The following is a 24072-nucleotide window of genomic DNA, read 5'->3' on the forward strand; positions in this document are numbered from 1 at the left end:
GTAGTAGTATTTGGGGGGGAGGATAGATAGTTTGGGGGAAATAAGAGTATAGAGGTTGGAGGATAGAAGAGTAGGGGAATAAAGGACTGGTGAAAAGAAATACTGTCGTAGAATAATAGATAATATGTATTAGGTTACTCGCTCTTTACTACTTTATGGTTTATGAAGTGGCTTCTCGAATAAGAGAGGAAGAAGTAATTCGGAGTTTCTACGTAAATGTGTATATTGGTTGTGGTTCTGAGTTATTATGTATTTTTACTGTCTTCCTGAACCAGGAGTGGCTTTCATTGTTATTTAGGTTTTCTGTAATTAGGGTTGTGTATTTTGTGTCTTGCAATGTTGTTTCTAATTTGTGTTTTGTGTTTTATGCTTGTTTGTATAGTGTTGTGTTTATTGGTGTGATATTGGTAATTTCATGCAGCTCTTGGAAAATGTAGGTGTAGGGATATCTGTCATTGACTGCAAATCTCAACGCTTTGTTTTGCGTTGTTTGTAGTTTTGATAATGCTTTTTTTTAAAGTGGTAGTATTGGGTATGCAGGGTAGATTAGGAAGGGTAGTACAAATGTTTTAACAAACTGAAGTTTGAGTTTTGTGCCAAGTTTTGTTAATCTTTTAATTGTTTGTAATACTAATTCAGCTTTTTTCTTGTTATGAACTATTTGCTTGTTATTTCCTCTGTTGTTAATATGAAATCCGAGTATATTTGCTGTTTGGGCATATGGAAGTATGTTATTGTTGATTGATACAAGTATAGTGTTATGTATGGCTATGGGTAAATTGGCGAATTTGTTCATATTTGTTTGTATCTTCCAGATGTTTTCAAAGTTGTTAATTTTCTTTATTTCTGTTTCTATCTTTTTAGTTAAATATTTCTTGTTTTTTCCTGGTTGGCATATGATTTGTGTGATGTCATGTGCATATGCGATATTTGTACAGTGCGGGCTGGGTTCTGGAATGTCGGCAGTATGTATGTTAAAAAGTGTTAGGGATAAGTTGCTTCCCTGTGGTACATTGTTTAATAGTGGGAATGGAAGTCCTTCGAGTGTGGAAAGAATTATTTTTCCTGATCTGTTGTCTAGGAATGAGCTTAATAGTTTGATGTATATAGGGTAGAGATGTTGTTTTATTAGTTTGTATTTTAATCCGTTATGCCAAAATTTATCAAATGCTTTTGAAATATTTCTTGTAGCAATTGTGCAGATCTTTTATGTGAGAGAGTTTGCTACTGTTTCTGTTAATGTTGCTATAACTGTGTTAGTGGATCTGTGTTGTTGGAAGCTGTGTTGTGAGGGAGGTAAAAAGTTATGGTATTCTAAATGTGATTTAAGTCTGTTATTGATTATTTTTTTCAAATAATTTTCCTGGGACTTCTAATAGTGAGATTGGTCTGTAGTTTGAAGGATCTGTTGGTGATTTGTTAGATTTAGGTATTAATTTTATTTTGGAGTGTTTGCATAAATCAGGAAAATAACCCATTGATAGGGATATATGAAATAATTCTGATAATTTTTTTATTGTTACTGCTGGTAGGTTTAAGAGAATAGTTTTATTTATTTTTTAGTGTCTTGGTGTGTTGTTTTTTAGAGATTTTATTGTGTTTTGCAGTGTTTCTGCAGTGATTCCTGTTACTAGTGGATCAGCATGATTTAAGCGTGTTAGGTCTCCATTAGGATAAGGTGAAAATTGTTCTTGATGAGTATTTATGTAGGTATTGATTGTTATGTCTATGTTTTGGTTGAACCTTAAATTTTCTTCTGGAGATATTCTGAATGTTTTACTCCATATATCTCTGAAAATTTTTCTTTTTTCTGTCTCATCGTAAACTTTGCTGTTGTGTATTATGTATGGTGTATATGGAGTGTGATTTCCTTTGTATTTCTTTATATGCTTCCAGAATGACTTGGGCTCCTTAATTAGATATGTCAGTCTTTTCATTTTGTTTTGCCAGTTTTTATTCTGTTGGTTGTAACATTCTTTCTTTATAGCTCTTTGTATTATTTTTAGAGTTCTGTATTTGTGAGCAGTCCACCTGTATTGATTATAAGTGTTTATTAAATTTTTTGCCCAGAATTGTAGGTTTTTAATTGTATTATTTATTATTGATTTTTGTACTATTTTTTGTGTTGTATTTGGTATATGGTTGTGCATTGCTTTAGTAATAACGTTAGTCCAGGTTATTAGAGTTTAGTTTATTTCTTGTGAAGACTTGTTTGGATTTGTGTTTAAGGAATTAGTGTTTTCCCAGATTTCTTGTTTACCCAGTTGGCAAGTTTAAAATTAGGTATTGGTTTGACATGTGATTTTATGGCTTGGGTGGTGATAGTTATAATAATGGGAAGATGATCAGAGGTTGTGATGGGGCCTTGTTTTATTTCTAGGTTATGGAATACTTTGTTGTACTCGAGAATAATGTCTGGTGTGCTGGAGCTTGTTTGGTTTATGAAAATTGGAAAGTGTGGGCCAAGGGGATTGAGTTTATTATAATCTATAAGTTTTTAATAGCTTTTCCTACGTTGTTTGAATTGTTATAGTTTAAAATGGGATGGTGTGCATTTAGATCCCTTATTAAGTAAGTAAGTTTTGTGATGCTATTCTGTGGAAGTCAGGAAAAGGAAGGAAAGATCTCTGAGGTGGAAGGTATGTGGTATATGTTGATTGTTCCAGTGTTGGTGGTTATTGAAGCTTGTAATATGTCAGTGTCAAAATTGTCTTATTTTGTGTTTTAGTGAGGTTTTTAATAAAAGTGCTGATCCATCTTGTAGTTCGTTGGACGTGTTTATTTTGAAGTTGTATAACCAGAGATTTTTATAGTTTCGTTTTTTTAGCCCAGTGCTGCTGAGTAAAATTATGTGCGGATTGTGTTGAAGGTATGTGTTGGTAAGTGTGACTCTGTTTGTCTTCCATGTGTGTACATTGTGTTATATGATGTTAATAGTGTCCATGTTGAAATGTTTGTTGGAGTGGATGTGGACTATGAGTGTATTTACCTAGTTGTATTTACCTAGTTGTAGTTTGGCTTTATGTTCGTGTGGCCCCGTCTCCATATCTACATTTATCCAATCTTACTTTAAATGTATGCACACTCATTGCAGACACTACTTCATTCAAACTGTTCCACGTCTCAATGCATCTTTACGGGAAACTATATTTTTTAACATCTCTCAGACATCTTCCCTTTCTCAGCTTTTTACTATGCAATCTTGTGCTTTGAATGTCATGTTCTTCTCTCAGTATCAGTTTCTCATTATCCACTTGGTCCATTTCATTGATCAATTTATAAACTTGTATCAGACTCCCCTCTCTCCCTTCTTTGTTCCAGAGTTGGTAGATCCATAGCCTTTAGGTCTCTCCTCATATGTCATTCCTTCAAATTTTGGAACCATTCTTGTAGCCATTTCTTGTAGTCTCTCCAACTTCCTTATGTGTTTCTTTTTATGAGGGGTCCACACTACTCCTGCATATTCCAATCTGGGTCTTATTATAGTACTTATCAATTTCTTCATCATTTCTTTGTCCATGTATTGAAATGCTACTCCAATATTCCTTAGCAAAATAAATGTCTCTAAAAAATCTATCAATATAGCTTACTGGTTGATTGTTTTCTTCCATCGTCACTCCCAAGTCCTTTTCCTTTTTTACTTTCCCCAGTTCTACTCCATCTCCCATCTTATAGATTCCCACGGGTCATCTTTCACTCTTTCCCATTTCCATGACATGTCTTTTGTCCACATTGAATTCCATTTCCTACTTTTTACTCCATTCCCAGATCTTATTTAGGTCTTCTTGCAGTATTTCACAATCCTCCTTTTGCTTTATAACTCTGCACAGTTTCGTATCATCTGCAAACAGATTTATGTAGCTGTTCACTCCTTTTGGCATGTCGTTAATATAAATGAGGAAAAGTATTGGTGCCAATACTGACCCTGTGGCACTCCGCTTTCTACTGCTCTCCACTTGGACTTCATATCTTTAACTACCGTCCTTATTTCTCTCCCCCTCAAATAACTTTCTATCCATCTCAGTGTGCTTCCTTTTAAGCCACCCTTCTCTTCTAACTTCCATAGTAAATCTTGCATGTGGCACTTTGTCAAATGCCTTTTTTAAATCCAAATAAATACAGTCAACCCATCCCTCTCTCTCTTGTACTCTATCAACTATTCTAGAATAGAAACTCAATAAATTAGTTACACACAACTGTCTTTTTCTCAAACCAAATTGGCTACTTGATATCAATTTGTTGTCTTCAAGGAACTCGATCCATTGTTTCTTTATTATTCTTTCACACATCTTGCATATTACACTAGTTAGTGATACCAGTCTGTAATTTAAAGGTTCTTCCTTCCTTCCGCTCTTATGTATGGGAACCACCTCAGCTCTTTTCCATTATACTGGTACTGTTCTATTTTCTATTGAACATTTTATGCTGTTGTATGTAGGACTTGCTAGTTCTTCCCTACATTCTTTCAGTATTCTGCCTGAGACTTCATCTGGTCCCATTGCCTTCTCTTCATCCAGTTCTTTCATTAACTCTTTTATTTCAAGCTTGGTTACTTTAACCTCCTTCATATAGACTATCTCTCTATTACCCTGTGGCCTTTCAAATTTGGATTCCTTAGTAAAGACCTCTTGGAATTTATTATTTAATAGTTCTGCCATACTTTTTGGGTCTTCCACCATCTTATTCTCTCCTTTTAACCTTTCTATTATATCTTTTTTGCCTAATTTTTCCATTTATGAATCTGTAGAACAATTTTGGTTGCTGCTCACAATTTTTGAAAATGTCCTTTTCAAAGTTCTTTTCCTCTTCTTTCCTCACCTTAAAATATTCATTTCTCGCTGCCTTGAAGTTTTCCATATTTACTGGATTTCTATTTCTCCTCCACATTTTCCATGCTCCATCTCTTTTCTCCTTTGCCCTAGCACACCTTGCATTAAACCAATCTTTCTTTCCTTCTTCTTTGTCTATATTTCGGGACATATTCCCTGACTCCTATTTTGTATATTTCCAAAAATAAGTTATACTACTTTTGCATCATCTCTTGAGTTTTCCATCTCCTCCCAGGTTACATTTTTAAAATAGTTCTTGAGATTCTCAGTATCAGCCTTTCTGTAATTTAATCAGTCTCCTTTGTATGAATCGTCTCTATCTTCCTTTCCCTCTTCTATATCCATTTCTAATATTACATGATCACTCTTTCCCAATGGGCACTTATATCTTATATCATCATTCATTTGTATACCCCTAGTAAAAACTAGGTCCAATCTCGCCAGCTCGTCATTTCCTATGAATCTTGTGCATTCCTATACTCTCTGGTCCATCATATTGTCTATCAGGAATCTTTCTTCCCAGGCTTCTTCCTCCATACCACTTTCATAATTTTCCCAGTCAACTTCTTTACAGTTGAAATCTACTAATATCACTTTTCTCCTTTCTTTAACAATTCTCGTTAGACTCCTTATTGTGTCATCTATCATGTCTTTATATTCTTGATTGGTCCATGAATTTGTTTTTGGTGGCACATATGTTACAATGATTGTTAACTCTTTTTTATTAATATAGATCTTAACATACAGTACTTCTGCTTTTCCTTCCCCACATTCCACTTGGTTTATCACCATCTCCTTCCTTAACATATCATGACTTTTCCTCCTCCTTTACCCCCTGCCTCTCTCTTCTCCATACATTATACCTATTATCCAAGATTGCCTCATTTAGTTTTGTTTCAGCCAGGCATACAATATCCGGATTTTCTTTCTTTATGTAATCTCTTAATTCTAATTTACTTGATAAAACCCTGTCTATGTTTGTATACATCATTTTTAATCTCTTGCCTTTATCATTTTTAGTTAAACTTGTTCCATTTTTTTTCTCTTCCTTCTCTTTTATATACCATTTCCTTATCCTGTCTCCTAGAATTCTCCAAAAAAATGTCTTTTTTTCCTCTTCTGACCTTTCATTATTTTTTTAGTGTGTGAGTGTTGAGTGATGTGCTTAGTAGGAATTTTGTCTTCTATGTTGTTTACATCCTTTTGCAGGTGGAATTTTTCTTGGTGAAGCCCATTGGGTATTTTCCTGAATATAGAGTCATCTTCTGTTGCCCAAACTTCGATGAGATCTATGTCGTTGTTCTTTAGCAAGTGATATATATCCTTATACTCGTATGCTGTTGAAGTGAATATGAATTTGTACTTCCCTTCTTCTCTGCCTTCTATGATTTGCTTATGGTAGAGAGTTCCTTTGGGCCATCCAGTGCTCTTTTTTGTTATTATTTGTAGCACTATGCCTTTCCCACTTATTTTGATTGGTTTTGTAACTTCTTGTTCCCTTTCTTCTTCGATCTCTAATTCTATTTCTTCTTCCTCATTGTTAGATTGATCTTCTTGTTCATTTAGTCTTACTGGTGCATGTGCTGACGCTGCTAGGCTTAGGATTTCTTTTGACGGCGGGTTTTTTGGCATGATTATTTGAGGTATATTGTTTAGTTTGAATACTCTATTTAGTTCGTCATTGTATGTTCTAGGATTTGAAAGGTTGATAATGTGGGAGTGAATGATGCACGTAAGAATGGTTGATGCTGTATCTTTCTTAAACATGTTAGATGCAAGAGGGAGTGTATTACTATTGTTGTTAGTTTTCACAGCTTGACTGTAATTAATATTTTTCTTTTGTTTCCTTTTGGTTTCTTTGAGTTCTTTTCTTTTGGGGCACTTACTGGCCAAAGTCCTGTGAGGTCCTGAACAGTTAAGGCATTTTTTTATGTCTGTCTTGCAGTTTTTTCAGGTGTGTTCTTTACTACTGCATTCAGAACACACTGTATGGTCATTTGGGAGGGGGCAATTGTTAGTTGAGTGATCCTCCAGGGCTTAGCAAGGCATGCATGAAGTGATTAGTATAAATTCATCTATCTTGATGTTATGTGAAGGAATGCTCATGTGAAAAGCTAAGAGTCCTTTATCTGTGGCTATCTTTGCTGTTCCTGTTTCATTTTGACATATTTTGAGGATTTTTGTTCTTGGGATCCTAAACACGCTTTCTATGCCACCAATCATCCAGTTATTTTTTCTTGAGCAGTTCTTCTTTGATTTCAGTCTCAGAGTGTGAGAGAATGAGATCGTCTACGTTGAAGAGTATGATGGTCCTTTTCGCACGTAATTCTGGTGGTATAATGGGTCAAAATCGTTTCCTTTCAGTGATGCATAACATGTTGCTTGGAAGATCTTGTCCACTTCTTCGTCAAACTGAGTGAGTACTACATAAGAGTCGGGGGTAGGAATGATCTTTGTTGCATATACAAGGTTTTCTGATAGGATCCTGAGGAGAACTAATTTTATATCATTGTTGGGGAGTGGGCGTTTGATTCTTACTCGGGCCATAGGGTATGGATGTAATACAGTCCTACAAGGGGACGAGAGCCCGACACACAACCCAGCTAAGATAGAATAATGAAGAAGCCTACCTAAGCAAGACAATATGTTGGCCCAGTTGCTAACAACTGTTGCAACCAACTTGTCCCGCGCCTACACCTGACCAAGTTTTTGGCCGACACTACTGGTGGGCTTAAGGCAGCCCTCTAAGGGCCCCCTTTGGCAAGCCTTCACCACATTGGGGCACACTGAGGTTGAAAGGAAATATAGTAAGAGGACAAAGGCACTGCACAAGGGCGGGCTCTCGACCAAATGGGAGAGCCTTGGTACTCAAATGCAACCTAGGGCTGGTAGCAGACAGCCAACGTTCCAGAAAATGAACCGTGGGACTCCAGGCAACTTACTCTCTTGCATGGTGCACACCTACGCCAGCGAGAGGAAACACAGCCCTTCAGCCAGTGTGACCAAGCAAGGAGATGCGTGTCGAGGGCGCAATGGGCAGACAGAGCAGCTCAGCGGCGAGCGAATTGGTGAGCTGTTGTCTGCAGAGGAAGATGTTGCTTCTATGGCTGCCAGTCTGGAAGTTGTGCGTTTGTTTGCGGGGGCAAGTGAAAGTGGAAGTGGTGTGGGGATAGACTGAAGAGAAGGGAAGAATATGAAGAGTAGAAGATGAAGTATGGGTGAAAATAGGAAGGAAGTGGAAGAGTGAAAGATGACGGAATAGCCGTCATGTAGAGTGGGTTATTTGTTTATTTATTATTTTTATTTTTTTAATTTATCTTTCTTTCTTTCTTTTTTAATCATTTGTTTATTTATTTGATTTTTTATTATTATTTTTTTACGTATACTTATTTATTTATTTACTTATTTATTTATAATGTGGTGGGCTTTGGAGTTAGTGTTGTCCTAGTAATGATGTTTTATCCTGTATAGAGCGGTCTAGGTGGTTGCATTGATATTTTGTTAATTGGTTTCTTAAACCAGCTGTGTTTGTGTCCTTGTTCGTGTTCGTTTATTGTTGTAGTATAAGTTGTATCTTTGAGAGTGTTTATCATTTTGTGTTTAATGTAATTTCCTTTTGTGTGTAATGTTTTGTTAACTGGATCTAATTTTGCAAGTTTATGTAGTTCTTCTGTGTTCTTGGTGAATGGATATTTTTCATTATAGGCAAAACGAAGTGCGTCATTTTGTTTTTTTTATAGTTTTAGTATTTGTGAATTTGATAGAGCGTTTAGAGCGTAAGCTGGGTATGTTAGTATTGGCAGCACACATGTTTTAGCAAGATGTAATTTTATGTTTGTGTTTAAGAATTCAAATCTGATGGTGTTTAAGGCTATTTGTGCTTTGTTTGTGATATCTTTTACATGTTTTGTTTATCCGTTTATTCCCAGTTTGAGCCCCAATATTTTTGCGTCCTTTACGTACTGCATGTATTTCCCATCTATGTTTACTGATTGTTTTTTTTCATAGTTATGGGTAGCAGTGTGAATTTTTGTGTTTGTTTTGATTTTCCTTTTTCTTTCATAATTGTTTGTTTTTTATTTCTCTCTCCACTATTTTTGCTAACATCTTTTTTTATTTGCCTGCGTATGTGATTATTTGTGTGATATCATCTGCGTATTGTATATTTGTGCTTTCTGTTAGTGGTGCTGGAATGTCGTGGGTGTAGATGGTGTAGAGTGTGGGTGAAATACTACTGCCTTGTGGTACCCCACTATGTAGTTGGAATGGTGGTCCTGAGTAGTTTTTTAGTGATATTGAGGCTGAGCGATTGTCTAAAAAGCTGCATAGAATTTTGTTAAGGATGCTGGGTAGTTTTAATAGACTTAGTTTGAACTTTAATCTGTTTTGCCATACTTTGTTGAATGCCTTAGTGCAATGCAACATAGTTTATTATCTGAAAGTGCTTTTGAAATTAGTTCTAATGTTGTTGCTATTGCTGTGTCAGTTGATTTTGCTGACCTGAAACCATGTTGGGAGTCTGGTAGGATTTTATTGACTTCTACGAATGTTCTGGTTCTTTTGGTAATTATTTTTTCAGATTTTTCCAGGTACTTCCAAAAGTGAAATTGGGTGATAGTTAATTGCGCCAGTTGATGGTTTGTTCTGTTTGGGGATGAGTATGATTTTGGCATGTTTGAATGGTTATGGAAAGTATCCCATGGAGAGAGTGATGTTGAATAGTTTGGTAAGTATTTCGAGCACGTTGTCAGGTAAGTTTTATAATATTGTTTTATTTATTTTTGTTTCCCCAGGTGTATTGTTTTTTAATTGTTTTATTGTTTGCTTTATTTCTTGTGTTGTAATTGGTGATGTGTAGTAAGTATCATTGGATAAATTGTCTGGGTTTCCTTGTAGATTAGGTAGTATTTGATCTTTGTCATGTTCTAGGTAACTACCTAGAACTCTAAGTTCCGTGTCTGCATCATATTGTAGGTTTTCTGTGGGGCTTATTCTAAAAATGTTGCTCCAAATATCTCTGAATATTTTTTTGATTCAACTGTATATTTTCTTATTGTTTTCTATTAGATATGATTTAGCATTGGGTTTGGCTGCCTTTAAGTATTTCTATATTCTGCCAGAATTTTTGTGGGTCTGCATAAAGTTTATTTAGTGTTTTTATTTTGTTTTCCCATTTCATTTTGTTTTGTTCTTTGTATTTTTTATTATGTTTTGTTTGATGGTTTTGTAAGCAGTGTATGTTGTATAGGTCCAGCCATTTCTGAGACTGTTATCTAATAATTGTTTTGCCCACCATTGTAATTGCTTGACTTTTTTTTTTATTATAAATGGGTTTATTAAGTGTTTTGTGTGTGGATAATGGTATATTTTGTTTCATTGTTGTTGTCATTCCATCTAACCACTGTTTTATTAATGTGTCAAGTGTGTGCTGTGTCATGTTTTTTGTTTTGTTTAGTGCATTATTGCTGAATTCATCCCAGTTAGTTTTTTTTATTATATATGTGGGTGGCGTTGGTGTTTGTATGGGTTGGGATGTGATATTTATTAGTATTGGTAGATGATCTGATGGCATTGTCGGTCCTTGTGTTATGTTGATGTTATGGTATGTTTTGTTATTTGCAAGTATTATGTCTGGTGATGATGTTGCATTTTGTCTTAAGAATGTTGGGAAGTCTGGACCTAAATGTGTGAGTTTATTGAAATCAATGAGCATTTTTAATGACCTGCTGACACTGTTGTTTTTTTTCTTGTTGATTGTAGGGTGATGAGCATTTAGATCTATTATATATGTTGGAAATGTTTCTGATGCTATATTGTGAAAGTCTGTGATTGGTAGGAAGGATCTTCTTGGAGGTAGATAGGTGGTTGCTATGTTTATTGGGCCTGTTGTAGTTTCAATTGTTGCTAGTATTATATCTGTGTCGTAATTATCTCTTACTCTGTTTCAGATCTTCCTTTACTTGAATTCCCGAACCGTCGTTTTTTTTCTTTGCTGGAATTTAGAAGGTATGTTTTGTAATTATGTATTTTTATGCTTTCGTTATTTTTCATGAATATTTATTACTATCACGTCTGGGTTTATTTCTTTGTATATATTGGTCAGTGTTAGTTTGTTTGTGTTCCAGTGTCTTACATTGTGCTGTAGTATTAGTATGTTGTCCATATTTGATGTTTTAAGATGTGTGATTATATCAGTGGGGATGAATGAGCAAATGAGGTTGTGTATTTTAGTTTGTGAGTTCTGCCCTTTTTATTGCTTTCATCCTTTGGTTGGTGGTGTTTTTCCCTGGTAGAGTCCGTTACATATTTTCCTGAAACTTGTGTCATCGTTTAAGTCTATGTCATTATTCCTTAATAGATCGAATACTTCCTTTTCTTCATAAGCTGTTGAAGTGAATATGAATTTGTATTTTCCTTCTTCTATACCCTCTATTATTGTTTGTGGTAAAGTGTTCTTTTAGGCCATCCATTGCTCTTTTTAGTTATTATTTGCAACCCTATGCCTTTACCACTAATTTTTACTGGTTTTTCTTGTTCCTGTTCTTTTTCCTCTTCAACATCTATCTCTTCCATCTTTTCTTCCTCTTCGTTGTATTCATTTCCTTCGGGGTGGTCAAGTATTGTTTGTGCAGGAGCTGATGCTGCCAAGCTTAGAGCTTTTTTGATGGTGGGTTATTTGGCAAAATTATTTGTGGGATGTTGTTAAGGTTGAAAACCCTATTTAATTCAGTGCAGTATGTGCCAGGGTTAGCCATGTTGATGATGTGAGAGTGTATTATGCAAGTTAGTATTGTCGAGGTTGTATCTTTTTTGAACGTCAGTTGGTAAAGGTAATGTATTATTGTTTGAGTTATTCTTCATTGCTTGGTTATAAGTATTTGTGCTTTTCTTTTGTTTCCTTTTGTTTTCTTTTATTTCTTTTCTTTTCAGGCATTTATTACCCAAAGTTCTGTGCGCTCCTGAACAGTTGAGACATTTCTTTTTGTCTGAATTGCAGTTTTTCCAAGTGTGTTCTGAGCTGCTGCATTCAGAACACACCGTGTGGTCTTTTGGAAGAGGGCACCCAGCAAACATAGAATGAATGGGCCAATGATGGACCAATGCTGGTATTCTGGTATTACAGATGTTGGACCAATGATGCACAATGTATAGGCCCAACTTAATTCCGTTGTCCGTTTGCACCCCGGCAGCATGGGCCCAATGTTGTATCTATGTTGGGCCAAGTAGCTTATCGATGATGTGCCAATTATGGAATGCCTACATCGTGCCTTCATTGTATGGCAGCATCGAACCAATTTCATCAGGATATTGGCCCAACACAGGACCTTAACGATTAAAGACGTTGGGCGTGTATGAATACACACACACACACACACGGCCCGGTAGCTCAGTGGTTAGAGCGCTGGCTTCACAAGCCGAAGGACCGGGGTTCGATTCCCCAGCCGGGTGGAGATATTTGGGTGTGTCTCCTTTCACGTGTAGCCCCTGTTCACCTAGCAGTAAGTAGGTACGGGATGTAAATCGAGGAGTTGTGTCTTTGTTGTCCCGGTGTGTGGTGTGTGCCTGGTCTCAGGCCTATGCGAAGATCGGAAATAATGAGCTCTGAGCTCGTTCCGTAGGGTAACGTCTGGCTGTCTCGTCAGAGACTGCAGCAGATCAAACAGTGAATCACACATGAGACGCGGTCGGGGAAGGATGCACTGGCGCCGTTCCGACAATCAGCTGATCTTCACTACATACCTGTTGTACAGTATTTACAGTGGCCTGGGCAGGTAGTGTGGACTCATTTTTTTTCATGAAATCAATAATTAAGGAATCATGAGTAAAGAAGAGATTCCATCCAAATGCAGACATGAGACTAGGGAAAAAAATGAAAGCTGATGATGACTATGTTGGTGAGGGAAAGATCGCATTCGAAGGTTTCGATACGACGAATACTTCACTACTTAAGAGAGTGTTGAATATTGAACATAAACTAGATAAATTGATAAAGGAGAATATGGAAATGAAAGAGAATGAAGAACAGGAAAAAGAGTTATAAAACTGAGAGAAAGGATAAAAAAAGTGGAAGAAAACGAAGAAGTAAAAAAGCAAGTAGCTAACTACAAGAAGCAGATGGAAGAAAGACTCGGTAAAGCCGAGAAAGAAAAAAAGAAGCTGAAAGATCTAGTAAACAAGGAAGAGGAAAGAGTACAGAACATGATTAAAAAAGAAGTACAAGCATGGAGAGTCCAAGATAAGAAAAATAAGGCTGATTTTCAGGTGATTCAAGAACAACTTAAAGACAAAGAAGGATATAAGACAAACAAAATGATAGGAGTCCTCAAGACAAAAGAAAATCTAGTTAGAGAAATTGCAGAAAAAAAGAAGAGTGTAGTCGTATTTGGAATAAAATAAAAAAAATAAAAAATAGACCAAGAAGAGAAAAAGAAGAAATGAAATCAGTCAAAGACCTACTGAAGAATCTAAACAACGAAGATAGGCAGAACTTGGAAGAGGAAGTAGAAGAAATAAACAGAATGGGACCATATCAAGAAGGAAAAATTAGACCAATTAAAATACTACTAAAATCACAAGCAGCAACAGAACAAATATTATATAGAAGAACACAACTTAGAGAAACAGAAGGCTGCAAGGATATCTATATAAAGAAAAATAGAAATGAGGAAGAAAGGAAGATATACAATGAACTGGCAGCAGCAGTAAGGGAAAAAAATAATGAAAGGCCAGAGGAAAAAAAAAGCATTTTTTTGGAGAATTCTAGGAGACAAGATAAGGAAATGGTATATAAATGAGAAGGAAGAGAAAAAAGTGGAACAAGTTGAACTAAAATTGATAGAGGCAAGAGACTAGAAATGATATATACTAACATAGATGGGGTTTTATCAAGTAAATTAGAATTAAGAGATTACATAAAGAAAGAAAATCCGGACATTGTATGCCTGGCTGAAACAAAACTAAATGAGGCAATCAAAATAGACTTGGGTAATAGGTATAATGTATGGAGGAGGGGCAGAGTGGGTAAAGGAGGAGGAGGAGTCATGATAATGTTAAGGAAGGAGATAATGATAAACCAAGTGGGGAAGGAAAAGCAGAAGTATTGTATATTAAGATACATATTAATAAAAAAGAGATAACAATCATTGTAACATATGTGCCACCAAAAACAAATTCATGGACCAATCAAGAATATAAAGACATGATAGATGACACAATAAGGAGTCTAACGAGAATCATTGAAGAAAGGAAAAAGGTGATATTAGTAGGAGATTTCAACTGTAAAGAAGTTGACTGGAAAAATTATGAAAGTGGTATGGGAGAAGAAGCCTGGGGAGAAAGATTCTTGAACCTAATGATAGACAATATGATGGACCAGAGAGTAAAGGAATGCACAAGATTCAGAGGAAATGACGAGCTGGCGAGATTGGACCTAGTTTTTACAAGGGGTATACAAATGAATGATGATATAAGTGCCCATTGGGAAAGAGTGACCATGTAATATTAGAAATGGATATAGAAGAGGGAAAGGAAGATAGAAACGATTCATACAAAAGAGACCGATTAAATTACAGAAAGGCTGATATTGAGAATCTCAAGAACTATTTTAAAAACGTAAACTGGGAGGAGATGGAAAACTCAGAGACAATGCAAGAGAATATAACTTATTTTTGGAAATATACAAAACAGGAGTCAGGAATATGTCCCGAAATATAGACCTAAAGAAGAAGGAAAGAAAGATTAGTTTAATGCAAGGTGTGCTAGGGCAAAGGAGAAAAGAGATGGAGCATGGAAAAGGTGGAGGAGAAATAGAAATCCAGCAAATAAGGAAAACTTCAAGGCAGCAAGAAATGAATATGTTAAGGTGAGGAAGGAAGAGGAAAAGAACTTTGAAAAGGAAATTGTCGAAAAATGAGGAGCAACCAAAATTGTTCTACAGATTCATACATGGAAAAATTAGGCAAAGAGAAACATTAGAAAGGTTAAAAGGAGAGAACGGGATGGTGGAAGACCCAAAAAAGTTTAGCAGAACTATTAAATAATAAATTCCAGGAGGTCTTTACTAAGGAATCCAAATTTGAAAGGCCACAGGATAATAGAGAGAGACAGTCTATATGAAAGAGATTAAAGTAACCAAGCTTGAAATAAAAGAGTTAATGAAGGAACTGTATGAAGAGAAGGCAATGGGACCAGATGAAGTCTCAGGCAGAATACTGAAAGAATGTAAGGAAGAACTAGCAAGTCCTATATACAACATCATAAAATGCTCAATAGAAAATGGAACAGTACCAGTAGAATGGAAAAGAGCTGAGGTGGTTCCCATATATAAGAGCGGAAGGAAGGAAAACCTTTAAATTACAGACTGGTATCACTAACTAGTGTAATATGCAAGATGTGTGAAAGAATAATAAAGAAACAATGGATCGAGTTCCTTGAAGACAAATTAATATCAAATAGCCAATTTGGTTTGAGAAAAAGACAGTCGTGTGTAACTAATTTATTGAGTTTCTATTTTAGAATAGTTGATAGAGTACAAGAGAGAGAGGGATGGGTTGACTGTATTTATTTGGATTTAAAAAAGGCGTTTGACAAAGTGCCACATGCAAGATTACTATGGAAGTTAGAGGAGAAGGGTGGCTTAAGAGGAAGCACATTGAGATGGATTGAAAATTATTTGAGGGGGAGAGAAATAAGGACGGTAGTTAAAGATATGAAGTCCAAGTGGAGAGCAGTAGAAAGCGGAGTGCCAAAGAGGTCAGTATTGACACCAATACTTTTCCTCTAACGACATGCCAGAAGGAGTGAACAGCTACATAAATCTGTTTGGAAATTATACAAAACTGTGCAGAGTTATAAAGCAAAAGGAGGATTGTGAAATACTGCAAGAAGACCTAAATAAGATCTGGGAATGGAGTAAAAAGTGGGAAATGGAATTCAATGTGGACAAAAGCCATGTCATGGAAATGGGAAAAAGTGAAAGACGACCAGTGGGAATCTATAAGATGGGAGATGGAGTAGAACTAGAAAAAGTAAAAAAGGAAAAGGACTTGGGAGTGACAATGGAAGAAAATAATCAACCGGTAAGCCATATTGATAGAATTTTCAGAGACATATAATTTGCTAAGGAATATTGGAGTAGCATTTCACTATATGGACAAAGAAATGATGAAGAAATTGATAAGTACTAAAATAAGACCTAGATTGGAATATGCAGGAGTTGTGTGGACTCCCATAAAAGAAACACATAAGAAAATTAGAGACTACAAAAATGGCTACAAGAATGGTTCCAGAATTTAAAGGGATGACATATGAGGAGAGACTAAAGGCTATGGATCTACCAACCTTGGAGCAGAGAAGAGAGAGAGGGGATCTGATACAAGTTTATAAATTGATTAACGTAATGGATGAAGTAGATAATGAGAAACTGATCCTGATAGAAGAATATGACATCCGAAGCACAAGATCGCATAGTAAGAAACTAAGGAAGGGACGATGTCTGAGAGATGTTAAAAAATTTAGTTTCCCGTAAAGATGTGTTGAGACTTGGAACAGTTTGAGTGAGGAAGTGGTGTCAGCAAAGAGTGTACATAGTTTTAAAGAAAAATTGGATAAGTGTAGATATGGAGACAGGACCACACGAGCATAAAGCCCAGGCCCTGTAAAACTACAACTAGGTAAATACAACTAGGTAAATACACACACACACACACACACACAGTGGTTAGAGCGCTGGCTTCACAAGCCAGAGGACCGGGGTTCGATTCCCCGGCCAGGTGTAGATATTTGGGTGTGTCTCCTTTCACGTGTAGCCCCTGTTCACCTAGCAATGAGTAGGTAAGGGATGTAAATTGATGAGTTGTGACCTTGTTGTCCCGGTGTGTGGTGTGTGCCTGGTCTCAGGTTTATCCAAAGATCGGAAATAATGAGCTCTGAGTGCGTTCTGTAGGGTAACGTCTGGCTGTCTCGTCAGAGACTGCAGTAGATCAAACAGTGAAACACACACGAGACGCGGTCGAGGAAGGACGCAATACCGTTGTTCCCAAGAATCAGCCGATCTTCACTACCTTTGTTTGAGTTTGCAGTGGCCTGGGTGATTAGTGTGGACTTGTTTTTTTCATGAATACAGTGTTACAAAATCATGAGTGAGAAAGAGATTCCATCTAAATGCAGGTATGAGACACGGGAAAGAATGAAAGCTGATGATGACTATGTTGGTGAGGGAGAAAAGGCTTTGATACGGCGCATACTTCACTTTTTGATTGAGTATTGACTATCGAACGTAAATTAGATAAATTGATAAAGGATTGATTGATTGATAGATTGATACATTTATTGTTGAATTAATAAATAATTACAACAAAGGAGGAAGATGGGCCTTGCCACCCACCCCCTGGGCAAGGACTTAAGGTTAAAGTATCACAAAAATAACTCTGTACAGTATACACAGCAAGAATACAAGTATTTCAATAATTAAATATACATATTGCACACCTTATTGCCTAAGACATCTGGGAGCAAACTGAGGATATTCCCTGAGTATTTCCTTGAGGGTGGCAGAGTCTAGGAGATGGTCAATGAGGCTGTACAAGTCATGCTGACCTTGTGGCCTAAATTTAGCAAAGAGAGGACATTCCATGATATAGTGACGCAGAGTGTGTCCCCTTGGTGCAGCACACAGCACACACCAGGAGAAGCACTGACTTCCCAAAAGTATTTGTAGCCTAATCTGAGCCTCATTGCCACCCTGTCATGTGGTGCAGTATGTCTCCGTAGGTGTAAGCACAGCTCTGGGAGACACGTGCATAGTGAAGACTAGTGCTACTGCCCCTATGGCAACAAAGCTCCAACTGATCACTAATGCTACTTTGTACAAAGTCCTTAATGCTACTCTTAACATAACCCAGAGTGTACTCAGTGCCAGGGTTCACTGTGTCATCTTGTAGGGCACACTGAGCAAAGTGGTCTGCTTTTTCATTTAGTGGGATACCCACATGAGAGGATATCCAGATGAAATGGACCGTGGCACCAGCACCTTCAAGGGCGTGGATGATATCAAGACACTTATTAACTAGGTCACAGTCCATGGGGGAGGTGGATTGAAGAGCGTACAATGCAACCTGACTGTCAATAAAGAAATATACATTCTTATGGAGAGGCGCCACAATGTGGAGCGCCTCCAGAACAGCTCTAGTGGAAGACATGGGTGTAGGGAGCCGCCTGGAAACCTCAGTGTCAGTGTAGAGACTGGCAGAGATGTAGTCACGGATGAACAGCCCACATCCAGACCTGCTGCCATTGACTGACCCATCACAATAAACATGAATAGCCTGAACGTGTGGGTACTTGGACAATTTAGTCATGAACATGTCTTGCAGCACATGAGGGAGCCAGTCCCTCTTGGGCTGATGCAGTGAGTGAATATCACCACTGACATGGTGAGGGTTCCAGGCGAGTTGCAGCGGTGACATAAAAACGTTAATACAAGCCTCGGCTACACCTACACTTGTCAGTACTCCCAAGATCTTCCTGAGGTATGGTGTTGTAGGAGTGCGAGGATCATGATACAGGGGGGTCAGTGATCCCTTTAGAGAGTCAGAGCCCGTGCATAGCATCCGACTAATTGTGCAACAAGTCATTTCCTGTACCCTACACATAATACTCGGCAGGTGCAGTTCAGCTCTGAGGACTTCAATCCGTGCAGTCCTGTGGCATCCCAAGATTATCCGCATGGCTTCATTCTGTACAAGCTCCAGGGGACGGAGTTGAATGGCACTAAACTGTATTAAAACAGGGGCGGCATAATCAATAAGGGACCGTATGACAGATATATAGAACATTCTTAGGACTGGAATGCCCGCCCCCAGGCCCCCCAGGCCCCTGTTGGCTAGCAGCCGAAGTGGTGCTAGCCGTGGCAGACAGAGGTCTCGAACATAGTGGATGGCTTGAAGAGATTTCCTAAAACTTATCTGAACACCCAGGTACTTGTGTATATGAACTCTAGGGATGGGAATGTTATTTACAGTGGGCAGCCGAGAGACCTTCCCTTTAGCTTGAAATTTTGTTTTACATTCATTAATCACTAGTCCCATTTGGACACACAACACTGCCAGTTGTGACAAAGCAACCTGGAGAATCCTGGGTGTGGGGCATTGGAGGAGTATGTCATCAGCATAGATGAGGACCTGGGTGCCCTGCGGAAAGGAACAGCACGCAATTTTTTCCATTAAAACATTGAAAAGCATTGGACTAAGGACTCCACCCTGTGGTGTTCCAAGCTCAAAAACTTCCTCAGAGAAGACTGCATCTTGAAACCAAACCTGTACTGTTCTATTGTACAAATAGTCCCTGATCCATCCTAATAATCTACCTTTGACACCTTTGAGAAAGAGTTCCTCCATAATAACATCTTTGTTGGCCCTGCCAAAGGCACCCTTGAGATCAACGAAAGCTCTGAAGGTAGCATCCTTATTTATAAGACACTCAACAAAACAATGACTTGTAGAGTGACCTTTTAGGAAGCCATGTACATTGCCAGAGAGTACATGGCCCACCTTGTGTATAAGCCTGTTCAATATTACCCGTTCCATCATCTTACACAGACAGCTGGTGAGAGAAATAGGGCGAAAAGTGCCATCACCTTTGGGTATTGGAATGACAATGGCTGTTTTCCAAGAGCGGGGAAGCTTGCCTGCAGTGAAAGACATGTTAAATAAATCCAAGATAGGGTTGTCTACCTTTACCTCCAGGAGAGCATTGAGGATATCATAGGTGATGCCATCCTTGCCAGGAGCTGTTGACTTGCCCAATTTGACTGCTGAGAGGAGTTCGTCATGTGTGATAGGCACACAGGTGTCGTCCAGCAGAGGAACACTGTGGCAAAGCAACTCCATCCTTCGTGGTCTTTGCTGATCAAGTGCCTCCTGGTGTTCCACAGGAAGGCCAGAGAAGGATGAGGCTTCCTTCCACTGCAAAATAAAGGAGAGTATGGGAATGAAAGAGAATGAAAAACGGGATAAAGAGCTCCAGAAATTGAAAGAAAGGATAAAAAGAATGGAAGAAAACGAAACCGAAAATGAAGAATTAAAAGAAATTGATGGAATTTATGGAAGAAGGACTCGGTAAAGCCGAGAAAGAAAAATAGAAGCTGAAAGATCTAGTTAACAAAGAAGAAAAAAGAGTACAAGACATGATTAAAAAAGAAGTACAGGCATGGAGAATCCAAGATAAGAAAGACAAGGAATCATTTCAGGAAGTATTTTAAGAACAGTTAAAAGAAAGAGATGAAAATATGACAAACAAAATGATAGGAGTCTTCAAGAAAAAAGAAAATTTAGTAAGAGAAATTGCGGAAAAAAAAGTGTAATTATTTTTGGACTGAAAGAAAAAAAATGTTAAATATAGACCAAGAAGGGAAAAGGATGAAATGAAATCAGTAAAAGACCTACTAAAACATCTAAATGATGAGGATAGACAGAACTTAGAAGAAGAAGTAGAAATCCATAGAATGGGACCATATCAAGAAGGAACAGTGAGACCAATTAAGATATTACTAAAATCACAAGCAGCAGCAGAAGAAGTACTATATAGAAAAACAAAACTCAGAGAAACAGAAGGTTGCAAAGATATATATATATATATATATATATATATATATATATATATATATATATATATATATATATATATATATATATATATATATATAAAGAAACGAGGAGGAAAGGAAGAGACACAACAAACTGGTGGCAGAAGCAAGAGAAAAAAATAATGAAAGGTCAGAGAAGAAGAAGGCATTTTTTTTGGAGAATTCTAGGAGACAGGATAAGGAAATGGTATATAAAAGAGAAGGAAGAGAAAAAATGGAGCAAGTTTAACTAAAAATGATAAGAACAAGAGAAATGATGTATACAAACAAAGATGGGATTTTATCTTAGAATTAAGAGATTACATAAAGAAAGAAGAACCAGATATTGTATGCCAGGTGGAAACAAAGTTAAATGAGGCAATAAAAATAGACATAGATAAAAGGTATAATATATGGAGGAGAGACAGAGTGGGTAAAGAAGGTGGAGGAGTCATGATGATGTTAAGGAAGGAGATAGTGGTAAATCAAGTGGAATTTGGGGAAGGAAAATCAGAAATACTGTATATTAAGATACATATTAATAAAAAGGAGTTAACAATCATTGGAACATATGTGCCAACAAAAACAAATTCATGGACTAACCAAGAATATAAAGACATTATAAATGACACAATAAGGAGTCTTACAAGAATCATTAAAGAAAGGAGAAAAGTGATATTGGTAGGAGATTTCAACTGTAAGGAGGTGGACTGGGAAAATTATGAAAGTGGTATGGGGGAAGATGCCTGAGGAGATAGATTCCTGAACCTAATGATAGATAATTTGATGGTCCAAAGAGTAAAGGAAAACACAAGATTCAGAGGAAACGATGAGCCGGCGAGATTGGATCTAATTTTTACAAGGGATATACAAATTAACGATGATATAAGATAAAAGTGCCCATTGGGAAAGAGTGACCATATAATATTAGAAATGGATATAGAAGAAGGAAAGCAAAATATAAATGAATCATACAAAGGAGACCAATTAAATTACAGAAAGGCTGATATTGAGAACCTCAGGAGCTATTTTAAAAACGTAAACTGGGAGGAGATGGAAAACTCAGAAACAGTTCAAGAGAAATATAACTTATTTTTGGAAATATACAAAACAGGAGTCAGGGAATATGTCCCGAAATATAGATCTAAAGAAGAAGGAAAGAAAGATTGGTTTAATGCAAGATGTGCTAGGGAAAGGAGAAACGAGATGGAGCATGGAAAAGGTGAAGAAACAGAAATCCAGAAAATAAGGAAAACTTCAAAATGGCAAGAAATGAATATGCTAAGGTGAGAAAGGAAGAAGAAAGGAACTATGAAAAGCACATTATCGAAAAATGTAAGGAACAACCAGAATTGTTCTACAGATTCATAAATGGAAAAATAAGACAAAAAGAAACAATAGAAAGGTTAAAAGGAGAGAATGGAATGGTGGAAGACCCAAAAAGTATAGCAGAACTGTTAAATAGTAAATTTCATGAGGTCTTTACTAAGGAATCCAAATTTGAAAGACCACAGGGTAATAGAGAGACTGTCCAAATGAAAGAGAATAAAGTAACTAAGGTTGAAATAAAAAAGCTGATGACGGAACTAGATGAGGAAAAGGCAATGAGACCAGATGAAGTCTCAGGCAGAATACTGAAAGAATGTAGGGAAGAACTAGCAAGTCCTATATACAACATCATAAAATGCTCAATAGAAAATGGAACAGTGCCAGTGGAGTGGAAAAGAGCTGAGGTAGTTCCCATATACAAGAGCGGAAGGAAGGAAGAACCTTTAAATTACAGATGTGTGAAAAAGTAATAAAGATGCAATGGATTGAGTTTCTTGAAGACAACAAATTATTATCAAATAGCCAATTTGGTTATAGAAAAGGTCGGTCATGTGTAACAAATTTATTGAGTTTCTAATCTAGAATAGTTGATAAAGTACAAGAGAGAGAGGGATGGATTGACTGTATTTATTTAGATTTAAAAAAGGTGTTTGATAAAGTGCCACATGAAAGATTACTATGGAAGTTAGAGGAGAAGGGTGGCTTAAAAGGAAGCACATTGAGATAGATGAAAAAATTACTTGAGGGGGAGAGAAATAAGGACGATAGTTAAAGATATGAAGTCCAAGTGGAGAACAGTAGAGAGTGGAGTGCCACAGGGGTCAGTATTGGCGCCAATACTTTTCTCGTACACTTAACCCTCGGCTATCGCGCCCAAATGGGGCCGAAATAGCCGCGCCGTAGCCGAAAACGCGATAGCCGAATTGATCTTGGCGGGAAGGCGGTTTTGGCCAATGAGCGCTTAGATATTCCATGACGTCATGGCTGGTCGCGCGATAGCAGGCATCTGAGGTCGCGATAATGAAATTTTAGCAGCTTTTCATGGGTGCGTGATAGCAATAAAACGCGATAGCCGAGGGTTGACTGTATATATAAACAACATGCTAGAGGGAGTGAACAGCTACATAAATCTGTTTGCGGACGATGCAAAACTGTGCAGAGTCATTAAACAAAAAGAGGGTTGTGAAATACTACAGGAAGACTTAAACAAGATCTGGAAATGGAGTAAAACATGAGAGATGGAATTCAATGTGGACAAAAGCCATGTCATGGAAATGGGAAAAAGTTAAAGACGACCAGTAGGAATCTATAAGAAGGGAGATGGAGTAGAACTAGAAAAAGTAAAAAAGGAAAAGGACTTGGGAGTGACAATGGAAGAAAACAATCAACCGGTAAGCCATCAATTATTGATAGAATTTTCAGAGAGACGTCTAATTTGCTAAGGAATATTGGATTAGCATTTCACTATATGGACAAAGAAATGATGAAGAAATTGATAAGTACTAAAATAAAACCTAGATTGGAATATGCAGGAGTTGTGTGGACCCCCCATAAAAAGAAACATAAGGAAATTGGAGAGACTACAAAAAATGGCTACAAGAATGGTTCTAGAATTTAAAGGGATGACATATGAGGAGAGACTAAAAGCTATGGATCTACCAACCCTGGAACAGAGAAGAGAGAGGATCTGATACAAGTTTATAAATTGATTAACGGAATAGATCAAGTGGATAATGAGAAACTAATCCTGAGAGAAGAATATGACATTAGAAGCACAAGATCGCATAGTAAGAAACTGAGGAAGGGAAGATGTCTGAGAGATGTTAAAAAATTTAGTTTCCTGCAAAGATGTGTTGAGACTTGGAACAGTTTGAGTGAGGAAGTGGTGTCAGCAAAGAGTGTACATAGTTTTAAAGAAAAATTGGATAAGTGTAGATATAGAGACAGGACCACATGAGCATAAAGCCCAGGCCCTGTAAAACTACAACTAGGTAAATACAACTAGATAAATACATACACACACACACACACACATGAAATCAATTATTAAAGAATCATAAGTAAAAAAGAGATTCCATCAAAATGCAGACATGAGATTAGGGAAAGAATGAAAGCTGATGATGACTATGCTGGTGAGGGAGAGATCGCATTCGATAGCTTCGATACGGTGAATACTTCACTACTTAAGAGAGTGTTGAATATTGAACATAAACTAGATAAATTGATGAAGGAGAATATGGAAATAAAAGAGAATGAAAAACAGGAAAAAGAGTTTATAAAACTGAGAGAGAG

This window comes from Portunus trituberculatus, chromosome 35 (assembly GCF_017591435.1).
Source record: "Portunus trituberculatus isolate SZX2019 chromosome 35, ASM1759143v1, whole genome shotgun sequence".
NCBI lineage: Eukaryota > Metazoa > Arthropoda > Malacostraca > Decapoda > Portunidae > Portunus > Portunus trituberculatus.